At 42.1% G+C, this 24,959-nt stretch overlaps 1 long non-coding RNA gene and 1 other non-coding gene across 3 annotated transcripts in view; one reads left to right on the top strand and one right to left on the bottom strand.

Annotated features, from left to right (window-relative positions):
* Positions 1–5,535: 5,535 nt before the first annotated feature.
* The window catches only part of LOC109277336 (uncharacterized), a 50,693-nt gene continuing 31,269 nt past the window's right edge, over positions 5,536–24,959 (bottom strand). The window contains exons 2-5 of one of the 2 annotated variants that reach the window (XR_008421592.1): positions 19,371–19,507; positions 15,068–15,175; positions 12,179–12,265; positions 5,536–6,286 (exon numbers count right to left, since the gene is read on the bottom strand). This is a non-coding gene — a long non-coding RNA (uncharacterized LOC109277336). The remainder of the gene's footprint in view (positions 6,287–12,178; positions 12,266–15,067; positions 15,176–19,370; positions 19,508–24,959) is intronic. The other variant, XR_008421593.1, reaches the window with a different exon arrangement.
* On the top strand, positions 24,371–24,477 carry LOC128776730 (U6 spliceosomal RNA). Its single transcript, XR_008421908.1, has one exon. It is a non-coding gene; the product is annotated as a U6 spliceosomal RNA (small nuclear RNA).

The following is a 24,959-nucleotide window of genomic DNA, read 5'->3' as shown; positions in this document are numbered from 1 at the left end:
TGGCTTCCCTTGAAGTCACCAGCTGCCTGTCCTTTGAAGCTTTGAAGCCAGGCATTGACTTTGCCTCTGTAGCTGTGAAAGTCCTAGGTGGCATCTTCTTCCAACAGAGGCTGCTTCACTACGTTGTAAACCTGTTGTTCAGTGTCGCCGTCCTCATGAATTATCTGAGCCGGATCTTCTGGAGAACCCGCGGCAGCTTCCACATCAGCTCCTGCTGCTTCGCCTTGCACCTTGATGTCACGGAGACGGCTTCTGTCCTCAGACCTCGTCAACCAACCTCTGCCAGCCTCAGACTTTTCTCCTGCAGCTTCCTCACCTCTCTCAGCCTTCACGGAATTGAAGAGAGTCAGGGCGTGCTGGATTAGGCTTTGGTTTAACAGAATGTTGTGGCTGGTTTGATCTTCTATGCAGACCACCCACATTTTCTCAGTAACAGCAACAGGGCTGCTTCGCTTTCTTATCATTCGTGTGTTCACCAGAAAGCACTTTTAATTTCCTTCAAGAACTTTTCCTTCGCATTCACAACCTGGCTAACTGCTCGGTGCGAGAGGCCCAGCTTTTGGTCTATCTCAGCTTTCGACGTGCCTTCCTCACTAAGCTTAATCATTTCTGGCTTTTGATTTAAAGTGAGAGACATGTGACTGATACTTTCACTTCAACACTTAGAGGTCATTTTGGGGTTATTAATTGGCCTAATTTCAATAATGCTGTAAGTCAGGGAATATGGAGGTTCAAGGAGAGGAAGACAGATTGGGGAAAGGCTAGCTGGTGGACCAGTCAGAAGACACACACCATTTACTAATTGAGTTCACAATCTTATATGGGTGCAATTCGTGGCACCCCAAAATAATCACAGTAATAACATCAAACATTACTGATCGTAGATCACTATAACAAAATTAGTAATAATGAAAAGGTTTTAAGTATTGCAAGAGTTATCAAAATGTGACACAGAGATACAAAGTCAGAAAATGCTGTTGAAAAACTGGTACCAATAGACTTGCTCAACTCAGGGTTGCCACAAAACTTCAGTTTGTAAAAAATGAAATATCTTTGAAGTGCAATAAAGTGAAACATGGTAGAATAAGGTATGCCTATAACTATAATCCACATAGAATCTTACTGTACACATTACCACAGTTCACTTATCACACTCAACATTTCATAAAAATTATTCCAAGCACATTGAAAAAGTTCTAGAATATTCCAAGAGCTGTATGGTTTGTTTGTTTTAATTTAAATTTTAGTTAGCATACAGTGCAATATTGGTTTCAGGAGTAGAATTCAATGATTCATCACTTCCATACAACACCCAGTGCTCATCACAACAAGTGCATTCCTTAGTACCCATCATCCACATAGCCTATCTTCCACTCACCTCCCCTCCATCAACCCTTAGTTTGTTCTCTATCATTAAGAGTCTCTTGTGGGGACACCTGGGTGGTCCAGTTGGTTAAGCATCCAACTCTTAATTTCGACTCAGATCATGATCTCACAGCCTGTGGGTTAGAGCCCCAAGTTGGGCTTTGTGCTGGGCTCTGTGCGGATGGTGCAGAGCCTGCTTGGGATTCTCTCTTTCTCTCTGCTCTTCCCCTGCTGGTGCACATGCACTAGCCTGCTTTCTCTCTCTCTGTCTCAAAAATAAACAAACATTTTAAAAAGAGTCTCTTGTGAAGAGCTGTATGCTTTTGAATTAGAATTTCTCCAAGTATTCATCAAGTATCTGCTCTTTCTTCCAGGCTGGTGTCCACTTATACTTCCCCTTCAAGTAGAAAAGGCAAAAAGGGAAGCTCAGATTCTTAAAAAGAGTCTTTCCACTCAGGACACGGCAGAGCCTGTCCCGCCTTCTTCATAGATGCACTTTCTGGGGCCTACCAGGCAGTCCTGGATTCTCTGCAGTAGGGTGTTGATTGAAACATCCTGCCTGGTTTTGTTGAGCCAGGTCACCAGCATTTCATACAAGGCACCCTGCATGCCTAAAGTAAGAGCCCTGGCCGCAGGGATCTCATTGTCCTGGAGGTCCATCTGCCACAAGAGTAGGTTCCAGGAATTAAAGAACACAAGTTTGGAAAGTCATCAGAGACGAGTTTCAGCCTAGGTTGGGTGAAAGCCACAGAGACAGTGAGTTGGGACACATTTCGGAAAGGACAGATGATGTGCAGTCAAGCCTAGACCCAGGAGTGGAACCTAATGAGCTCCCCCTGCTGGTGAGCCTGCTGTTCTGCATTCCTCATGGGCATCCCATCAGCAGAAAATCAGGCCACACTGCCTGGGCCTCACCTGAGCAGGAGGCCCTGGGGGAGTCAAGGTCAACAGATAATCCTACCCTAAGGCAGGGCTGATTGCCCATCTGGGAGGATAGATGGGTTATGGAGTGAGAAAGCAGAATGTGGTAAGAGTCAGAGGGTAGGACAGCCTGTGGGAGCAACAGGTCCTCAAAGGAGGGAAACTACATGGATCGTGAGAGGGAGGTCCCAGGACTGCACCGGCACCTGTGCACAGACCTGACACCACACTCTGAACCTGTGCTAAGGGACGCTCAGCACCCCTGCCTGACACCTTCCATGCTCCAGAGTGCAGGGCTGTAGGGTGAAGGTGTTTCACAAGCACGAGGAAGGACATGGCTCAGCACGGCCAACCGGTCTGGGGGCTGGTCCCAATGGGCCAGGTGCCCTCATACAGCCAGCCCAGAGCCCAGAGGCCACTTTAGAGAGCCAGGGTCAGTGCAGGACAGATGAGGCCTGCATCCACCCAGGACCTTATTGTGGGCAGCAAGCAGATCCTGATAGTCTCATGCCAACGGGTCCTGGAGAAACTAACTCACTCTGTGTACTTGGGGTCCAGTTCACAGCCTAGAAGACAGGGGGCATTCACCTTAGCAGAGGGGAGGGCCCTCTCTGCCTCATCTCTCTCCACAAGGATGGTGGGGGGACATGGTATGGGCTGGGGCCTCAGACACTGAACAAGGAGCCCCTGGGACCTGGTGACAGGGAGGGGGCATTCCAACTCTGGGGAACCCTTAGGGAGGGGAGAGAAAAGGGGGGGAGGGATGAAGTGAAAATAAACACAAAATCTCTGTTGGGTTCTGCTCTGATCAAAGCTGTATAAGCCTCCGACCCTTTCCTCCTGACTCTTGTCACTCATTCAAGATACTGACCACCTCTCTGTCCCAGCTGGGGGCCCTGAAGACCTGAGGAACCAGCTTGCCATCCTGGACATGGTCAGGGAGCTAAGGTGAGAATGAACCCGAGACAGGGCTGGTGGTAGGCAGCCTCAGGCCAGTGGTCACTGGCTCCCCATGGGCCAGGTACTGGACTCTTGATTGACACACTTGAGGTTGCTCCTGAGGGTGCAGGGACTGTCCTGGACCATCCCATCAGGCACCTGGGTACAGGCACAGGGAGGGGATCTGCAAGGGAAGGCTGGAAAGCTGAGGAGGAAGGGGGAGCAAGCTCCAGGGGCCCAGTGTCCCTGACAAGAGAGTGGGGGAAGAACAGCCTGGAGGGCCGGGTCCCCTCACTCCCCCTGTTTGGGTGGGGAGGGATCTGGGCCTGCGCGCTTCAATCCCTAGGGCCCTGTTAAGTGTTCAGAGTTACACCTTCAGGAGCTGGGCTTCCTTTCAAGACCTACATGGAGCTTCCCTGGGCTGTAGGGGGGCCCCTGTGAAGGGGAATCTGTCCAGGTCAGGGATCAGAAGCCCCTTTGTTCCCAAGCTGAACCCCATCCTCCAGTCAACCTTAGTGCAGGAACTTCTTGTCCCCCACCCGTTGACTGTTCCTACAGTCACAGCCAGAACTGCAGTGTCAGAGAAGAACAATTACACTTTGCCCCTGAATCCAAAAAGTGGGGAAGAGATGCATCTTAAAGAGGGAAGGGGGCCTGGGATGAGGAAACTTTGGGAGCTACAAGCTTGGTCCTACTATGACTTTGTAGGCTGTGGCCACGTTTGTCCTCGTCGGCCTTCTCCTGAATAATGAAGTGTTAAAAATGAATCTTATGATTGAATTGAAATAAAGATGAACATAAACCAGGTCATACTCTATTCAATTTTTTGCTTCATATTTCAAAAGGAAATAAATCATCAAGTGCCCTAAGAAGCGGTCTACTGTGCCCAGTGGAAAACTCAACTGGCCAGGAGGAAAAGGTGCTGAGGAGGTGTGGGAAGGTGCCACTGCTGGGGGCAGTGTGGGGCCATGCAAAAAAAATGGACAGACAGGGGCCACTGCAGGCTCAGGGAACAGGGAGGTGCTGAGGGGATGGCAGGGCTGCATGAAACCAGGATGGAGAAAGGGGTACAAGGAAACTCGGGTCTTCTGTGGGTTAAGAGCCCCCGAGGCCCCCACATCTCACCTAGTGAGGCACTTCTGACAGAACTCAGGAGAATCTTTTCCAAGAAGAGTAACCAGGTTTGCACGGACACTCCATGCCTGTGGTCCTCCTGCATGGATTTAACCGTCTCATCTAGAGACAAGGGATAAATATTTGGTGACATGTTTCCCTCATGACCCTCAATCCTTCATCACCACTCAAACCCTCTTCCACTCAGCTTGACTCAGTTGACCAAGTAATCTGAGGGAGCCATTTTCTGCAGCAACATACATGGGGCACACAAAGGACAATCACCCCTCACCTGTCACTAACAGATGTATAAAAAGTACAACTCTTCATTATTTATTACATCAGGATTGGGGTGAAAAATCTGTTAGATCACAGGATCGGTAGCAAGAGATGGGGCTCCAGCTGGAAAGGAGCCCTTGGGTGGCTTCCCCAAGCCCAGCCCTACTGGAGAGGCACAGGGCCCTGGGCTGTGAAGGCAGAGAGAGCCCCGCACCTGCCACGAGCACAAGGCATGGGGCTAAGTGGGGCCTGGCCCAGGCCCAGGCCCACCTCATAGCTCAAACCTAGCACTTTTCCACTTGGCCAGGCCTAGCTGCACCTATATAGCTCCAATGATGAGCTCTGTCCAGCTGATGTTCTAGAAGATTTCCCTACCAGGAGGCATGCGTTATAAAAGTAATTTCTGTTTTTATTTTATTTTATGGAGCTAATGCATCACTGTATAACAGGGCATGATGGAGACCCAGTTGGAATCCAGGTTTCAGGTTGGCCATGACTGCCATGCAATTACCACCTTGCATCCACCTCTGGGCGTGGGGCCCACAGGTTCTGTGCCTGAGTGACATATTTGCAGGGCATGCAGAAAAGGGAGTATTCGAACAATTGGTAAAGCCCACTCCTTGTGTGCATGTGTTACAATCTCTCTTCTCTTCTGATGCATGGGTCCGGGAAGGAGGGGAAGCTGGTGAATGAATCCCCATAGGATTCCCGGAGGCTGGCAGTGCTGGTTGGGCACTCAGCTTTTGGTCGCCAGTGGAATCTGAACAAGCGACTCTCCTGCACTTGACCATGGTCTTTTTGATCCTGCATCTACCATGTACATTAGACCAGCACCGCCAACACAAGTACATTACAGGCCACACATTAAATTCGAATTCATAGTTACCACTCTAAAAGAGTACAAAGAGAGAGGTCAAATTAATTTGAACAATATATTTTTTAACCTAAAATAACCAACATAGTATCATTTCAATATGTAACCCATATAAAACATTCAGATGTTTTACTTTCTTTAATATTTCACTCAAAAAATAAAACCCATGCTCCCTACATGGTGTCCAGGGTATGTGATCTGCCTCTACCTGTCCTTCTGACTTCTTCACCCTCCACTCACCCCAGATGCCCTCCAGCTTTGCTCAAAGAAGCCCAGTCCCTGCACTTAGGGGCAATAGTTCCTGGGGGGGCCCTCTTAGGACCTCTCCCTGGCTCCCTGCACCAGACACAGTGGCTCTGTATCAAAGTCACCATTCTCATCTGTCTCTGTCCCATCCGTCACCCAATTATCCTTGGGGTTCCTAGTCTCTGTCCCATCCGTCACCCAATTATCCTTGGGGTTCCTAGTACGTCTGAACTGACACATTCTTCCGTCTGTCTGGATGCCACCCCAGAAGGAGAGTTCCAGAAAGCAGGGGCCCCATGTCCTCCACTAACACAGTGCCTGGCACACAGAAGACATCCAATAAACACCAGGGAAATAAAGGACCAGGACCTGCAGGTATCAGAAGACCAGAGGGACACGAAGACAAGGGCAGGGTAAGGCTTGGAAATCAGTCTTCCAATGTACCTGCTGGACACAACCCCTCCCAGGGGCTGGGCTCTCATCTCTGTGGGGCAGCTAATTGCTGGTGAACGCTGTCTTGCCCTGCAGAATGGCTGAGGAAGTGAGGGCCTGTGGGGACAAGGTAAAGACAGGCATGAGTGGCAGCCAGACTCTCCTCCCTCTTGGGATGCTTCTCACATTCTCTCCACCCCAGCCAAAAAAAGCAAACAGACTGGGACCTTTCCTCCTGCTCTATACTCTCTTTCTTTTGTATTCATGTTTGTCCCTTGGCCTTCGATGCTAACAAGTTAATTTCACACCAGAAAAATTTTTCCAGTATTTTTTTCTCTTGTAATACAATAAAATGTATTTATTCCAGAAAACATGGCAAGGAAACATGGGCAAGGAAAGTTTTTATAAGAATATGAAGCCACATGTGATGTCCTCAATTAGAGACATTATTTTGTTCCTTTTAGTTGTTTTATTTGATCTTATGTGTGAATTCATTTCCTCTTTCTCTCTCTTGCACACACACACAAAACAAACACACACACATATTTACATTTAAGGGTTATATTATGAGCACACTTTTTAAAAATCAGGACATAGAGGGGAACCTAGTGGGCTCAGTCAGTAGAGCATGTGACCCTTGATCTCAGGGTCATGAGTTCAAGCCCCACACTGAGCATGGAGCCTACTTAAAAACAAACAAACAAACAAATAAATATCAGGATATGGGATCACATGTTAAGTAACAAACTTCTGACTTTAACCTGACAAGCTCACCCCAAAGGAGCTTGCCAGTGTCTCACAAAATACCAAAGAGTCATACAGAAAAAGAGAAAATAGCAACACAGGAAATTGGGTCAGGGTCTCTCTGTTCAAAATGGCATCATGAGGACAGCCAAAGAAATATGATAGGAATAACTAGTAATGTTAATGGGTTTTTTGTTTTGTTTTGTTTTTTGGGGGAGGGGGGGGGAGAGAGAGAGAATCTTAAGCAGTCTCCATGCTCAGTGCAGAGCCTGACATGGGGCTCAATCTCATGACCATGAAATCATGACCTGAACCAAAATCAAGAGTTGGACACTTAACTGGCTGAGACACACGGGCGCCCTTTAATGTTAATGTTCTAATTTTGAGGGTTGTATTGTGGTTACAGGAGAGAATGCTCTCATTTGTTGAAAACATACACTAAAGCATTCAGTCATTGATCATGTCAACAGCTCTTTTCCAAATGGTTCACGACAAGGGTTTTTGCAGTTTTTGGAACTTTCCTTTAACATGAGAGTGTTTTAAATTAGAAAGTTAAATTAAATGAGAGAAAGAAAGAAAGAAAGAAAGAAAGAAAGAAAGAAAGAAAGAAAGAAAGAAAGAAAGAAAGAAAAGAAAAAGTTAAAAAAAAAAAAACCAGCTTATTTTGAGCCCAGTTCAATCGACTGTATCTAAACAAGGTAAAATGCAGACCTCTCCCACATAAAGCCTGCCAAGCATTTGGTGACATCTAAGCTCCCGTGTGTCCCTCATGTCCTCCCTGTTCCAGGCTGAGCCTCCTCTGAGTCCAGGGAATGCGGGGTCTCCTTTCTCTTCTCCCATAATGCTCTTCCCTCCTGTCTTTCCCGGTTCTCCTCCTCAGACTCTTTCCCTCAGTATTTTATTATGAACATTTTCAAGAATTCAGTAGAGTTTAAAGACTTATATAATGAACTCCCATATATTTGCCACCTAGATTCTATAACCAAGACTTTGCCAAATCTGCTTTACTCCATATTTCTTTCCATATCCATCCCTCTGCCCATTCATCTGATGAAATTCAGTTGTAGATATCAGTACATTTCTCTTAATACTTCATCATATATTTCAATAACTAGGGTTCAATATTTGTTGACAGTTTTCTTCATGGTAAAACTTACAAAAAGAGAAATGCCCAGTTCTTAAGGGCACCACTCAAAGAGCTTTGAAAAATGCAATCGTGTGTGTAGCCCAAATGCCCTATGAGGTCATGGTACATAAGCATTATTTCAGAAAATTGCCTCATGCTCCATCTTATCCTAATCTGCTATATGACTGCATGAGAAAATGGTCTTTATCAGATGTCCTAACATAATAGGAGCATTTAGCATGAACGGGGGATTCAATGTTGTTAAATGCTTTTTCTGCATCCTTTCATCTATTCATATAATTTTTCCTCTTATACTGTTAATATAGTGAAAAACATGATTAATTTTTCAAATGTTAATCCAACACTTATTCCTGTGATTAACCCCAGTTGGTTGATATGTTATCTTATTTAAATATTGCTGAATTTAGTTCACTTTGGTTCAGGATGTTTGCATCTAATTTCAGGAGGGATATTAATTAGTATATTTCTTCTTTTGAAATGTTTTGTCAGGTTTTGGCATTAGGGCTGTGCTGGCTTCATAAACCACTGAAGAACTCCTATATTTTCTGAAAGAATTTGTGTAAGATTAGTGTTACTTCTTCCATAAATATTTATAGAATTTACCAGTGAAACAGCCCAGGCCTACAGTTTTCTTTGTGGTAAGTTTTTAAATAATGAATCCCAATTCATGACTAGGTACAAGATAATTCAGATTATACTTTCATTTTGTGTCCATTTTGCTAAGTAGTATTTTTCAAAGAATTTATACACTTTATCCAAGTTGTCTCATTTATTGGCATGAATTTGTTTGTAAGACCCCCTTTTTAAGATTTTGTTTTTAAGTAATCTCTATGCCCAATATGGGGGTCAAATTCACCACCCCAAGATCAAGAGTTGCACATTTCACCAACTGAACCAGCCAGGTGCCCTAGATCCCCTTGATATCATTTTAATGGATGCAGAATTTGTTGTGACATTAATCATTAATTCCTGATACTGGAATTTTGTGTTCTCTTTTTTCTTTTGTTAGTCTAGTTAGAAGTTTATTACTTTTGATGATCTTTCAGAAAACCAGCTTTCCATTTTGTCAGTAGTATTTTTTATTGTTTGTATCTGTGACATAATGGAAGTGTGGTGTGTGTGTGTGTGTGTGTGTGTGTGTGTGTGTGTGTGTGTATAGTCTCTACCCCTAGTTCCTGAAACAGAGAACCTGGAACTTTTATGACTTCCTCAGTGATGGGGGCAATAGGAGTGTCTTTTTTTCTGATGAGGCCACTCTAGGTGGGCTCCAGGACAGCTTCTGGGTGAAAGCTGGTCACTGAAAGACCAAGCCATGATAGAAGTTTGAAACTTTCAGCCCCTCACCCCCATTCTCTGGGGAAAGTGAGAGGGGTAGAGATTGAGATAATAATTGACAATGCACTGTGTGAGGAAGCCTCCATAAAATCCCAAGAGTATGGGGTTCAGAGAGCTTCCAGGTTGGTGAACACATCCATGTGCTGGGAGGGTGGTACATATCAACTCCACAGGGACAGAAACTCCTGCACTCTGGACTCTTCTGGACCTCACCCAATGTACTTTATCTGTCTACTCATTTGTATCCTTTATAATAAATCGATAAACATGTTTCCCAGAGTTATTTAAGCTGTTATGGCAAATTATTGAATCTGAGGAGAGGGTCATGGGAACCCCCAATTTACAGCCAAGTCAGACAAAAGTGTGGATCACGTGGGAGCCCACTGCTTGTGATTGAAGTCTGAAGTGGGGATGGTCATGTGGGACCAAGCCCTTAACCTATGGAGTCTGCGCCAACTCCTAGTAATCAGTGTCAGAATATTCTATTTCACTGATTTCTATGCTTGTTACTTCACTTGGTTTAAATTTATATTTATCTCTATGGCTGATTAATGCTGATCTTGAGGTCACAGATTTTATATATTTCTTCCTTTTCTTAACAGCTTTAGTGAGATATAATTCACACAATTAATAATTATGATTCTTTATATAAATCACTCATTTAAAGTATACATTTCAATTGTTATATATAGAGAGTTACACAACCATCACTAGAATCAATTCTGGAATATTCTTTAACACCCAAAAGAAACCATTAGTAATCATACTCTGTTGCCTCTAACCCTCTGTCCCTTTAATAAAGGCACTGAAAGCTATACATTTTAATCTGATTGCTGGTTTTCACAGCATCTGACATATTTTGATGTGTTATATTTTCATTGGCATTTATTGAGAGAAGTTTTTAAAGTTCCTTTTCTTCTTTGAATCATGGATAATTTAAAAGTGTGTTGCTTGATATACAAATTTTGGGGGTCTTCTTAGATATTGTTACTCATTTCCACTTTAGTTTCATTGAGTTAGAGAATGGTGCTTGTATGATTTCATGCGCTTACATTTAATTTAGACTTGTTTTATAGCCCAGGACGTGGTATATCTTAGTCAATGTACCATGTTAACTAGAAGAGAATGAATCTAAAGTAGATACTGCAAATGTGCTCTATGAATGTTAATTAAATCAACATGCTTTATAATGTTTAGATTTCTTATGACTCAATGAGTTTTCATGTAATCATTCTATCAATTGCTTATAAAGGGGTGTTATAATCTCCCTTTCATTCTGTAGATTTTTCCTTCATGTAGTTTGAAACTGTATGAGTTACATATACATATATGATTATTATGACTCCTTGATGAATTAATCTTGTTAATATTACAAAAAATTCACTCTTACAAAGCTGTAGAAATCAAAATGGTATGGTATTGGTATCAAAACAGATATGGCATAAAAACACGGATCAATGGAATGGAACAGAGAACCCAGAAATAAACCCAAACATACAAGATCAATTAATTTACTACAAAGGAGCCAAGAACATACAAGGGAGAAAGGGCAGTCTCTTTAATAAATAATATTGGGAAAACTGGACAGCCACATGCAAAAGAATGAAACTTGATCACTATCTCATACCATACACAAACATTACTCAAAGTGGATTAAAGACTTTGAACATAATACCTGAAGTCATAAAACTCCTAAAGAAAACATAGGTGGTAAGCTCCTTGACATAGGTCTTGGTGATTAGTTTTTGAATCTGACACCAAAAGCAAAGGCAACAAGAGCAAAAATAAATAAGTGGGACTACATCAAACTAAAAAGCTTCTTCACAGCAAAGGAAACTATCAAGAAAATGAAAAGGCAACCTACCAAGTGGGAAAAGATACTTGCAAATCATATATCTGATATAGGGTTATTACCCAAAATATATAAAGAACACATACAACTCAATAGCAAAAATACAAACAATCCAATTAAAAAGTAGACAGATAAGCCCCACATTGGGTGAGCAAGAGCCCTGCTTTGGGTAAAACACAAGCCCTGGGTGAGCCCCGCTTCTCTCTCTCTCTTTCTCTCTCTACCTCTGTCTCTCTCCCTCTCTCTTTATCTCTGACCCTCGCTCACTTGCGCCCTCTCTCCCTCTCAAAAAGTAAAATAAAAAGTAGAGCATCTGAACCACCATTTTTCCAAAGACAGAGACCAACAGAGACATGAAAAGATACTCAACATCACTAATAGAAATGCAAATCAAAACCACAATAAGGTATCACCTTACACCTGTTAGAATGGCTATTATAAAAACAAAAAAACAAAAAACAAGAAATAACAAGAACTGGCAAGGAAGTGAAGAAAAAAAGAAAACCCTTGTGTACTGCTGGTGGGACTGTAAATTGGTGCAGTCACTATGGAAAACAGTATGGAAATTCCTTTAAAAGTTAAAAATAGAAGCAACATATAATCCAGCAATCCCACTTCTGGATATTTCTCCAAAGAAAAGGAAAATGCTAAGTTGAAAAGACATATGCACACCCATGTTTGCTGTAACATTATTTACAATAGCCAAGACATGGAGGCAACTTAAGTGCTTATTCATTGATGAATGAATACGAAATTGAGGTACGTATATTATCTTGTATACATATCATGTATATATATAAATCCTGCCATTTGTGATAATATGGCTGGACTTTGAGGGCATTATGATAAACAAAATAAGTCAGAGAAAGACCAACACCATGTGATCTCACTTATATGTGGAATCTTAAAAAACAAAACAAAACAAACTTACAGACACAGCAAACAGATTTGTGGTAGCCAGAGGTGTGGTAGCCATGGGGAATGGATGAAATGGGTGAAGATGGTCAAAAGATATAAACTTCCAGTTATAAAATAAGTCCTGATGGTGTAATGTACAGCAGTGTGACTATAGTTAATAATACCGTATTGCATATTTCAAAGTTGCTAAGAGAGTAGACCTTAAAAGTTCTCATCACAAGAAAAAAATTGTAACTATGTGTGGTGATGGATGTTAACTAGACTTATTGTGGCGATCATTTCACAATATACACAAATATCAAATCATTATGTCATACACCTGAACCTAATATAATGTCATGTGTCAATGATCTCTCAATTAAAAACAAAACACCACCACACATGCAGGAACCACACATGGGCCTGTTGCTGCTCTGGAGCCACTGAGTCCGCAGACCCCTTACTCTCCTGCTTTGTAAAAACCATTTCACACTTACTCTTCTCCTCCAGCACCTCCTCACTGCTTTTCAGTCTCAGCAAATGACTTTACTTCTTAACCTCAAGGAGAAAGTAGCTCTCTGTAGAAAACTTCCATGGGCTCCATTCAGGGAATCTCCCCACGCATTTGGCTTCAGTGTCCACACCCTCTGCCTCCCCTTCCATTAGGACAAATAAAGTTCCTTCTTTTTTTCTCAGGATATTCTTTGTCTTGAAGTCAACTTCATCTGACATTAAGATGGCCACAGCACATTTCTTACCTCTACTATTTGAATGGTATATCTTCTTCCATCCTTTTATTTTCAATATATCTGTGTCATGCTTTTAGATTGTGTCTTTAGGGATGCCTGGGTGGCTCAGTTGGTTAAGGTTAAGCATCCAACTTCAGCTCAGATTGTGATCTCACGGTTAGTGAATTTGAGTCCTGAATTGAGCTCCCATTGGGCTCTGCACTCACAGAGCCTGCTTGGGATTCTTGCTCTCTCCTCTCTCTCTCTGCCCCTCCCCTGCTCACTCTTTCTCTCAAAATAAATAAAAACTTAAAAAAAATTGCATCTCTAATTGACATTATGTAGTTGGTCTCACTCTCTCATTCCTCTAACCTCTTCTACTTTTGAACTGCAGTGTTTATGGGATTTATAGTAAACATAAAAATTAATATGTTGAAATAGCTGTATAAGTTACCATTTGTTTTGTTTGTCCAGTCTTTCCCCCCCATGTTCCTCCTTCCCTGCATACTTTGATGTTAATTATTTTTTAGAATTCCATTTGATATGTGTATTGGCTTTACATCTATACATATTTTCATCATCTCTATTTTTTTTTTTTTAATTTTAAGTAGGCTCCATACCCAGTTGGGGCTTGAACTCATGACCCTGAGACTAAGAGTTGCATGCTCTACAACTGAGCCAGCCAGGTGCCACTATACATATTTCCATCATGAATATACAATTGGTATACGTAGTAAAATACACGACCTTAATTGTTTTCAGTCTATTGACAGGCTCTTAAAAAGAGATTATTGAGGAATAATTGACATGTGATAAACTGCACATCATTAAATTACACAATTTGATAGATTTTGACATATGCATCTGTGAAATGCCACCACAATCAGCCTAATGACCATGTCATCACCCCTAAAGTTTCCTCTTGCCCCTTGATAATACTCCCTTCTGCCCTGACCTTTTTGGACCCAGGGAACTATTGATCTACTTTCTGTCACAATAGAATAGTTTGAAGTTTGTAGATTTTCACATAGGTGGAATCAGAGAGGATGTATTCCTTTCTCTCTGTTTTCTTTCACTCCAAATTATTATTTTGAAATTCATACATGTTGTTCTGTATATCAATACTTCATGCCTTTTCATTGCTGAATTTCATAGCATAATATTAGTGTAAAAAGTAAGAGACTTACAAGATAGATCAATTCATTACCGCTTCCCATTCTTTTTGCAGTAGCTGTTCTAGGAATTGCCTATATACATGTTATAAACCACACAAACAATGTAACAATATTTGTATATATTTTTAAGAAATTAAGAGGATATAACAGTCCTTTACATTTGGTTCATATTTTCTATTTCTGGTGATCTTTCTTTCTTCCTTTCTCAACATGTACATTTCCAGTTGTTGTCATTGTTCGACCTGAAACCTTCATTCAGTCTTCTGGCAATGAAATGCTATTACTGTCTCCAAAATCACATTCATAGTCCTAATTCTTAAGCCCTTTTCTACCAATTTACTCTTTGACTTTGTTTTTTTTTTTTGTTCATTTATTTTTGAGAGAGAGAGAGCGTGAGTGCAGGAGGTGCAGAGAGAGAGGGAGACAAGTGGGCTCCATGCTGACAGCAGAGAACCCAATGTGGGGCTTGAGCCCACAAACTGTGAGATCATGATCTGAGCTGAAGTTGGATGCTCAGCTGACAGAGCCACCCAGGTGCTCTTTGACTTTGTTAATGACCTCTGCCACCTCTCAGGTTAGGAAACCTGGGCTACTGAACTCAATTCATCCCCTGCCAGTGTTATCATAATTGTTTCCCTCACATCAGTGCCACCTGCCACTTTCCTTTTCAGGCTGATACAACCTAAACACTTACCCTAACCACTAAGACATGTACCAAAAGCTCCTCAGGCCACATCTGAGTTCACACATCTCGTCCCCCATCCAAAGAGCAAACAATTTTATTTTCATAAACAAATATCTGTAATGGTGCTAGTGTGATCAGGGCTCACCCACTGAAAAGTTGACACCTGGCTCCTGGAGCTCATGGATCTGGGCAGTTCCTCTGGATGATATTCACTGACCTCTTTTCTATCCTCAACCTACCTGTCATATTTCCCACCACCCACATTAAATATACTCTACAACAGGACAAGATCATGTCAGTGTCAGTACAGAGAATTAAGAGCCCAAGCCACCCACTCACCTGGGGAAGGCATGTCTTGAGCCTGGTGATCAACACTGTAGAAGGAGCATCAGTGACATGACATGGGCCTTCCTTTCCTTACGAAAGATCCAGGTCACAGGGAGCTGAGGCAGACACACAGATAACAAGGTTGACAACAGTGAAAAGGGCTTGGAGGGGTTGCCCAGGCAGAGGTGACAATGCCATGGGTGTAGGGACACTAGTGGACATAGAGGGGAAAGTCCACAGGAACAGGATCAGACAAGAGAGAAGTCAAAGTAATGGGCAGAGTAGAGGATAAGCCATTCTAGTTTGTGGTTATCTCTGCTTCTGGAGACCGAGGGTGTAGCCAGAGATCAACTGTGCCAACCTGTAGACGTGGGCTCATGGTTCGGTGTATGTATAAGAGAGGGAGGCAGAAAAACAGAGCTTGGCACATGTTAAGTGCTGTTTGTAAGTACATGTTGTGACTGGTATAAACATTAGCCACAAGGTTGACTTTAATTAAAATCACATCCTCCAGGCCAGCAATACTATAACCTGGGATCTTGCAACAACTCTGTCAGAGTCCAAATACAGGTGAATAACATTCCCCAACACCATCGCAGCCTCTCTGGAGATGGGATAAGGTGAGGATGACGAGACCCCATGCTATTTTCCTTTAGTTATTTAGGTCCTTGATCTCATCTCCTCCACCACACTGTGAGCTCCCAGGACTAGGATAAACATGGGTCATTTGTTTCCCTCCCCAAGGGCCCAGACTTTCCCTGAGTAAAGGGCTTGTTAGCTGCTTGGCGGATTAATAAGAACACCTTCTCTTAGGAAACAAAGAAGGTGAGCCTAGGGATGGCCTTGTTGCAATCCCTAAGGAAAGTTTCCAGGCTGCAGCACAGGGAGGGGACCCAAAGGGAGCCCTGTGACTTCTGTTGAGGAGACACAGGCAGGAGTTCCAAGAAGCTGAATGCAGTGCAGAGGGCTGGAGAAGATGCTGAACAGAAAGTGTTCTGCAGATGTCCAGTGTCTGGGTGTGTGCTCATCTGTGCATGCATGACAGGGACCCACCCAGGCAGAGAAGAGACCATCAGAAATCAGCAGGCTGGACAAGGGTTGAGGCTTGTCCAGGTCTTGGAATTGTTTTTGCTCCCATTCATCAGAATGGATGAACTGCATAAAGGGATGCCAGCTGGTTATCAGAAGTTTATTATTAGAGTCTTAGTAGTTAAAATTAGCCCAAGTAAGGTAACTGTATCCCAAGCCATAAAGTTTAAAAGGTAGTATCAGATGATCCAACTGATACTCAGTTTTCTTAATTTTGATGACAATAATACCCAACACTCTTTAAATGAATACTACAAAGTTCAATTCCCAACAAAGTAAATTTAACAATGTCTACTATTTAATAAAAAATTACCAGACATCAAAAATGGCAAAAAAAAAATCTCCATAAACAGGAAAAATTCAATCAATAGAAACAATCAAGAAAAATGAGAGAAATAATGGAATTTAAATGAAGAACTTAAAACAGCTAATCTAAATCTTTTAATATTCTTCAGTGTATTAAATCTCCTGAATACGATCAGGAGGAAATGGCTGGTATTAAAAACATCAATGAAACTTCTAGATATTAAAAAAGTACAATGTCTGTAATTAAAGATACACTGAACGGGATTAACAGCAAATTAGATACTGCATAATGTCAGTGAGTTTGTAGACAGAGCAATAGGAAGACCCAAAATGAAACAAAGAGAAAAAATAAGGGAAAAATGAACAGATCCTATATTAGCTCTGAAATAGTATCAAGGATTTAACATACATGCAATTGGAGACCCAGTAAAGGAAAAAAAATGGGCAAAATGTTTGAGGAAATAATGGTCAAAAATTTTCCAAATTGGATATAAATTATAAAGCCAAAGGTCTAAGAAATCCAACCAACTGCAATATAAAGAAAACCACACTCTGATGGTTAATTTTATGTGTCATCTTGACTGGATCACAGTGTGTCCAGATATTCAGCTAAATACTATTTCTGTGTGTGTCTGTGAGGGTGTTTCCGTACGAAACTGACATTTGAATTGGTGGCTCAGTGAAGCAGTTTGCCCTCCCAAAGTGGATGAGCATCATGTAATCTTTCGAGGTCCTGACTGCTAAAGCTGTGATGTCCATCTTCTCCTGCCCTTGGAACTTCTGGTCCTTAGGCCTTGAATCTAAACTAGAATCTACATATTGGCTCCTCTGGTTCTCAGGGCTTCAAACTCTGACTGAATTAAACCACTTGCTTTCCTGGTTCTCTAGTTAACTGTCATCAGATTGTGAGACTTTTAAGCTGCCATAATTGGTGACCAGTCATCTGCAGCCCTCAGAAGCTTTTCAGAAGCTCCTGCCTCCACCTCAGGGAGCCCATACCAAGGGGCCAATACAAGCAGGTGGCAGCCACTGCCAGGGTGGAAACCATGTGGCCCTGTGACCCTCTCAACATCATAGTGACCCTCTCAACATCCTCCCTGAGGATGTGATTTGTCCTCCCACACAGCCTCACAGAAGTGCCCACACAGCCCTCAGCAGTTAACAAAGGGCCCTGCAGGCTTTCTTCTCCTCCCCATTCTACACTTGAAGAAGCAGGGCCACACCAGGGTCCCAAAGCTGGAAAGGAGCAGAGCAGGGCCACTGTGTCCAGCTCCAATATCAGAGCCCACTCAGCCTGAGCTTCTGAGCCTCTGAAGCTCACAATTCCTACTGTCATAGAGAGAGGGAGCTGGAAGGAAAAGACCTAGAATAGAAGTGGGACCATTCTAGCACATGCAGAGTAAAGACGTAGGGTTAGGAAAGAGCTCAGCATTGGGTCCCAGCTGATGTAATCCTTCCAACAGCCCAAGGACATGGGTGACATCTCATTACAGGTAGAGCTGTGGCCAGTAACTGGCCCCAGGTGACATAGTTCAGGTGAACGACTGGGATTCCACTCCCCTGCCACCTAATCAAGGTATCTTGATCATCTACTCCCAGAAATCTCATGGATCCTTGTAAACCTCCGTTAGCACCAAGGAATCAAAACCACAACGGTAGTGCATCATTTTGTACCTCTTAGACTAGCAAAGAATGAAAGTTTAGTGTAACAAGGGTAAAAGGAAACAGGCACAATGCATTCCTTTTTTTTAAAATTGAGGGTTATTCTGTGGCTTAACATGTGATCTATTCTGAAGAATGTTCCATGTGTACTTGAAAAGAATGTGTATTCCACTGTTTTTGGACAAAATGTTCTGATATAGCTGTTAGGTCCACCTGGTCCAATGTGTCATTCAAAGCTACTGTTTCTTGTTGATTTTCTGTCTGGATAATCTATCTCCTGATGTAAGTAGGGTGTTAAAGTTCCCTACTATTATTGTATTACTGTCAATTTCTTCCTTTATGTCTGTTAATGGTAGTTACACTATTTGGGTGCTTCCAAATTGGGTTCATAAATATTTATAATTGTTACAACCTTTTGTTGGATTGTTCCCTTTATCATTATGTAGTGTCCTTCTTTGTCTCATTACAGTCTTTGTTTTAATGTCTGTTTTGTCTGTTGCAAGTACTGCTATCCTGGCTTTCTTTTTTTTTTTTTTTTAACGTTTTATTTTATTTTATTTTATTTTATTTTATTTTATTTTATTTTATTTTATTTTTATTTTATTTTTGAGATAGAGAGAGACAGAGCGTGAACAGGGGAGGGGCAGAGAGAGGGAGACACAGAATCTGAAACAGGCTCCAGGCTCTGAGCTGTCAGCACAGAGCCTGACGCGGGGCTTGAACTCACAGACCGTGAGATCATGACCTGAGCTGAAGTCGGACGCTTAACTGACCGAGCCACCCAGGCGCCCCTACCCTGGCTTTCTTTTCACATTCATTTGCATGGCAAATATTTTTCCAACCCTTCACTTTCAATCCACATGGATCTTTTTTTTTTTTTTTAATTTTTTTTTTTCAACGTTTTTTATTTATTTTTGGGACAGAGAGAGACAGAGCATGAACGGGGGAGGGGCAGAGAGAGAGAGGGAGACACAGAATCGGAAACAGGCTCCAGGCTCCGAGCCATCAGCCCAGAGCCCGACGCGGGGCTCGAACTCACGGACCGCGAGATCGTGACCTGGCTGAAGTCGGACGCTTAACGGACTGCGCCACCCAGGCGCCCCTCCACATGGGTCTTTAGGTCTGAAGTGAGTCTCTTGGAGACAGCACATAGATGGGTTTTGCTTTTTAATCCATTTCAGTCCTTCTATGTCTTTTGATTGGAGCATTTAGTCTATCCACACTTAAAGTAATTATTGAGAGGTATATACTTACTGCCATTTTGTTACTTGTATTATGGTTGCTTTTGTAGTTCTTCTGTTCCTTTCTTCTTCTCTTTCTTCTCTCTTCCCTTGTGGTTTGATGGCTTCCTTTATTGTGCTTGGATTCCTTTCTCCTTGATTTTTGCTTATCTATTATAGGGTTTGAGTTTGTGGTTAGATTAGATTCATATATAATGTATAGCAGTCTATATTAATTGATGGTCACTTAAGTTTGAGCCCATTCTAAAAGCACTAAATTTTTATTACTCCCCCATCATATTTTATGTATATAATGTCACACTTTACTTCTTTTTATTTTGTGGATCCCTTGACTGACTTTTGTAGATATAATTGAATTTACTGCTTTTGTGCTTTAACTTCCATATTAGTTTTATAAGTGATTAATCTACTACTTGCATTATATATTTGCACTTACCTATGAATTTTTTTCCTTTTATAACTTTCTTACTTCTGATTATGAACTTTTGTTTCCACTCAAATAAGTCCCTTTAACATTTCTTGTAAGGTTGGTTCAGTGGTGATGAACTCCTTTAACTTTTGTTTGTCTGGGAAACCCTATCTCTCCTTTATTCTGAAGGATAACCTTGCTGGGTAGAGTATTCTTGATTGTGGCTTTTCTTCCTTTCCGTACTTTGAATATCATGCCTCTCCCTCTGGCCTGCAAAGTTTCTGCTGAAAAATCAGCTGATAGCCCTATGGGGTTTCCCTTGTATGTAACTGTTTCCTTTGCTGCTTTTAAAATTCTTTATCACTACTTTTGCCATTTTAATGATGTGTCTTGGTGTGGACCCCCTTGGGTTAAATTTGTTGGGGGCTCTCGGTGCTTCCTCGATCTGGATGCTTACACTTATGCATGTGTGATGTGAGTGTAAAACTGGAACAACTCTCTTTTGGAGAAGAATTTACCGATATAAAAACAAAATCCTAAAATCATTTTTTATATCAATACAAGTGTAATTACTATCATGACGTTGGAATTAGCAAAACCAAAACCAGTGTATAATCTAAGCAGCTACGCATAAAAGGGAAGAATAAAATAATCTTTGGTTCTATCATGCAATAAAATACCACTGTTTAAAAAATGAAGATAAATATGAATGTACTGACATAAAACGGCTAATGTAATTTGTTATTAGCTTCATAATTTTAAGAAGTGCATCTTAAATGCATAGAAAAAGGCAAGACTTATGGGAGGCTAACAGGCGTGTTTGGGCTTACATTCCCCAAACCATCAAATCTAGATTTTTGACCTTGTCTACATAGGTCATCCTTACATTTATCCTGGAGTAATACAGCCTTACTAAAATAAGCCATTCATCATGCAGTGTAAACACAGGCCTTACCTAATATAAACTGATATTTTAAAAATAAATTCTGAAATATTACTGCTTTTCTGAATTTTTTGCTGATTTATTCAATGAAAACATTTACAATTTTATGATTTCTATAACCTTGATTTGGGTTTGTCTTTTTTTTTTTTAACGTAAAAGTAACCTTGAAAAGGGTAATTGGCTGGAGTTTCCACTAACTTGGAAAGTAATTCCAAGTATGCACATATTTCCATAATAAGTGTCTTCAGGATGCACATCCTTACCAGTTTCATTCTCAAAATCAAAATCAAAATCAAAATCAAAATCAAAATCAAAACAAGAGCTTCACACCAGCCTCCTAAACTAAGATAGATCTTGGGTCCTGCTGTATGATTATTGGTGGTTTACCTTGTGAGCCCTGTATGCATTCCTATGGATGGAAGTGACTGGAAAAAAATCGGTAAATTGCTCACAGTGGCCACTCAGGGGAACTGAATCAAAGGTAGGTGGGAAAGTTGCTTTTCTGTAAAAATTGATTGGAAAAATAGACACAGTTTGCATGTTTTAGAATTTAAACTGTTAACCTTAAATATAAAACTATTAGCTATTTTACCAGCAAAAGCTGGGTTTATTTGAGGATAACAGATAATTGCAATCCAGAACAAGAAAGCCAGGGTAAAACCATAGGCAGCTTCCCCCAACAAAGTTGGAGAATGCTCTTTTATAGAGGAAAGCAGGAAGTTGGGAAAGTTCTTATAAATGCAAAGACTACTGGAGTAAACTGGGAGCTGAAAGTATAGTGGCTGTCCATCAGTTGTGGCTCTCATTGGCTAGGCTGGTGGGCTGCCTTCCATCCTCCTACTGGAATAGTGAACTACTATCCACTTCAAGGTCTGTCTCTTCCTGTTGAGTCTGCAGTTAAGGAGGAGTGGTAGGGCATGAGAGTTTTTCTGGCTGAACCTCCTGACTCCGTTTTAGTGAGGTTTCCCTTTATTAATTTTCACAAAACAGAGGCATAAAGAAGAAAGGAAAGGGAAAGGAAGAGAAAGGCCACATCAAGTCTTGCTAATGTCAACCTAAAATTGTCAAGAAGCAATAATTTAAGCAAAAGAATTTATTTAGGATCAAAGAATTGCCATTCGGGGCACACATATTTGGGTAACAACCCAATAATGTCCCACGAGGGAGCAAAAATTAGGGGTTTCTAAAGACAAGAAAAAGTTGTTTGTTGCCTACAAGAATTTTTATTGTGTTGAAAGACTTCCACTAACTCCATTTTTACCTCTGTCTGTACTTTCTAATTGATTAAATTCTTTCCAGCTTATCTTTTTCTGCCCAGCTTATCTTCTAACTCAGGCAAAAGACCCCACTGGCTAAGCATCCCATGACAAAAACCAATCTACCCCTCAAGCAATAAAGACTCCATGTGATTGACTCCAAGAAAGTGATGGACTTGACCTTTACCACAGGCATGAACATATCCACTAACCTTTGTCCCACATTTTCTTTACAGAATTTTCAGCACTTTGGGGACTGTTTTGGGGACACTAGTCCACTACCTTCCTAGTGTTGGGTCTCACTGAAATAAATTCCTTTCTTGTTTCACCACTCCCGGTCTCTCTGCCTTTGGATTTTGTTAGCAGGGAGTGGCTGAATCTTGCACCCTTGGGCCACAGCTACAGTGTTGGTGCCAGAAAGCTAATCTTGGCTAAACATAATTGGTTGCTAGGGCTATCAATAAGCAAAAGTCCTTTACTATAACAAGTTGTAGGTGTTCTTGCAGAATCCTTGGAATCTTTGCAATTTGCTCCAGTTAAAAAATTCATGGTTCTACCTAGTAAGGATTATAAGGAGGTGCATCTCCTGAAAGGCCTTCCAACTCCATTTTAAAGCCCCTTGACATAAGGGACTCCATTTTATTTCACCTTTCACACAGTGGAGTCTTCCTGGATTCTGGAATTCATTCTGGGGCAACCAGACCTGCTTGGGACCAGGATGCAGGGCGGGGGGGTGGGGGGGTGGGGAGGGGTGTTAGTTCTTCTCTCTATGGGTCCAGGTAGGTTCTGCTGCCCAGAAGGCTGTTCCCCAGGGTCTGGTCTTGGTCCTGCCCTGACTTGCCTTTGCTGCTGATGACTGGGGCAAGCACTGCCACCACACCATGTCCCCCACTCCCCCTGCCAGCTCCTGGCCACCAGGCCCACCTTCCTGGGCCAGGAACCACGGTGGGGGCTCACCAGCAGCAGGACACTGAAAACGAGGAAGACAATGGTCCTGACGCCCCAAAGTGGAGGCCTGCCCCCCACCCTCCTGAGTTGGCAATGGCATCTGGACTCACCTTTCCCTGGGTGTCCAAGGCTGTCAGTGTGCTCTGAGTCCTGCTGCTCCAAGCCTTTAAGGAGTGTTCTCTGTCCCAGCCACTCAGCCACCAGGCACCTGGCAGTCTGGAGCTGCCTCTATCCCCATGCACTGCTCTCTGTGGGTTCTATGTGAATGCCAGGAGCCCATTGGCCTCACCTACTTTCACACCAGTTGGTATTACCCAGTCAGTGTGGGGCCAATTGGAGGTGCTGCACCTTCTGGTCTGAGCAGGGAAATTAGGCTCCAGGTCAGCATTCAAGGCCCTTCCTGTTCTAGACCCCTTCCTAGGGCCAATGTCTCACCTGTTCATAAACCCTGAACTTCCTCCCTTCCTCTACCATTTTCTGCTCACTCTCAGCTTCTGCTCCTCATTGACCAGGTGCATGGATGTCACTTATCCAGAGTCACTTTGCAGCTCTGTCCCAGTGTGAGGCTTCTCAGTCAGAGGCTTGATCTTAGTATCTCAATAGGAGTTGCCTGGCATAAAGCAGATGGGTGACTGGAATGGACACAGAGGCAATGACTTGTGGGTTAGGAATTCAGATGGCCAGTAGGCTTTCACATCTCCCCAATCACCACTCTGCACATTTGGGTACTTCCAGGTCCATCATCTGCCTTTCAGGTTTTCATGTTCTCATCTCAACCTTACAGCACCTGCTTAAACAAACTGGAAAACCCACTTCAGCCTTTCTTCTGGATTTCCTTCCCTGTTAGACTGTTTAAAGCTCTTGGAATGTAGAACTGCTGGTGACTAACTGCCATATGAAACTCAGTGGGCCAAGAAGGGGAGTCCCCTCATGGGTCAGTCTCTACCAGTTGTCCCCACTCAGCGCTCTGCTGGGCCCAAGTTGGTGGGGGTGGTGGGGTCCAGTATTCTCAAAGCCACACAAGTCTAGATCCTGCTTTTGTAATGCTCACAGAGTGATTTAAGGGGTGGGCAGGGGGTAGGAGAGAAGGGAATCCAAGGAAGCTTCCAGCTCCACTCATATCAGTTTTGTGTGTCCCAGGATAGTAGAAGTTCAAGTTCGTTTTTCTTTACACATTTATCCAGTTGTTCCAACATCATTTATTGAAAAACTTTCTTTCCCCATTGAATAGTCTTACCACCTTTGTTGAAATTCAATTGACCATCTATACGGTCCATTCCTGGACTCTGTATTCTGTTCCATTGATCTATTATGTGTATCAATATAGCATTGTCTTGATTGCTGCCAGATATTTTTCTTAATCTATTGAGCTATTAAAGACTTGTGTCCTTTACTAAAATGATAAATCAAATTGATGGATTTACATCAATGATGAGTGAATAAAGAAGATGTGGTGTGTGCTCGCTTCAGCAGCACATATACTAAAATTGGAACAATACAGAGAAGATTAGCCTGGCCACTGCACAAGGATGACACGCAAATTCATGAAGCGTTCCATATTTAAAAAAAAAAAAAAGATGTGGTGTATATACATATATATACAATGAAATATTAATTTGGCCATAAAAAATGAAGTTTTGCCTTTTGGGATGACATGGATGGAGAGATTTTCACTTGCCAATATGTCCTTTATACATATTGCTAGATTTGACTTGATGACACTTTCCTAAGGATTTTTTTGTGTATCTCTTGTGAGGGATATTGGTCTATACTTTTCTCTTTCTGTAATGTCTTTGCAAGGTTTAGGTATCAGAGTTATGTTGGCCTTATAAAATAAGCTCAATTTTCTTGAGAGTTGTAGAAGATTGGTATTATTTCTTCCTTGCTTTCATTAAACGTTTGACAGCATTCACCAATGCCACCAGCTAGACCTAGAAGTTTGTTGTTTTTGTTTGGAGGAGTGTGTGTGAGAGAGACAGTGGGGGTAAATTTTTAATAACAAATTCAAATACTGTAATAGAAGTGGTGCTATTCACATCTTCTATT

This window comes from Panthera pardus, unplaced genomic scaffold (genome assembly GCF_024362965.1).
Source record: "Panthera pardus isolate Hobbes unplaced genomic scaffold, ASM2436296v1 HiC_scaffold_13, whole genome shotgun sequence".
Taxonomy (NCBI): domain Eukaryota; kingdom Metazoa; phylum Chordata; class Mammalia; order Carnivora; family Felidae; genus Panthera; species Panthera pardus.
Note: the sequence above shows the minus strand (reverse complement) of the source record. Positions and strands in the feature narration are given on the sequence as shown.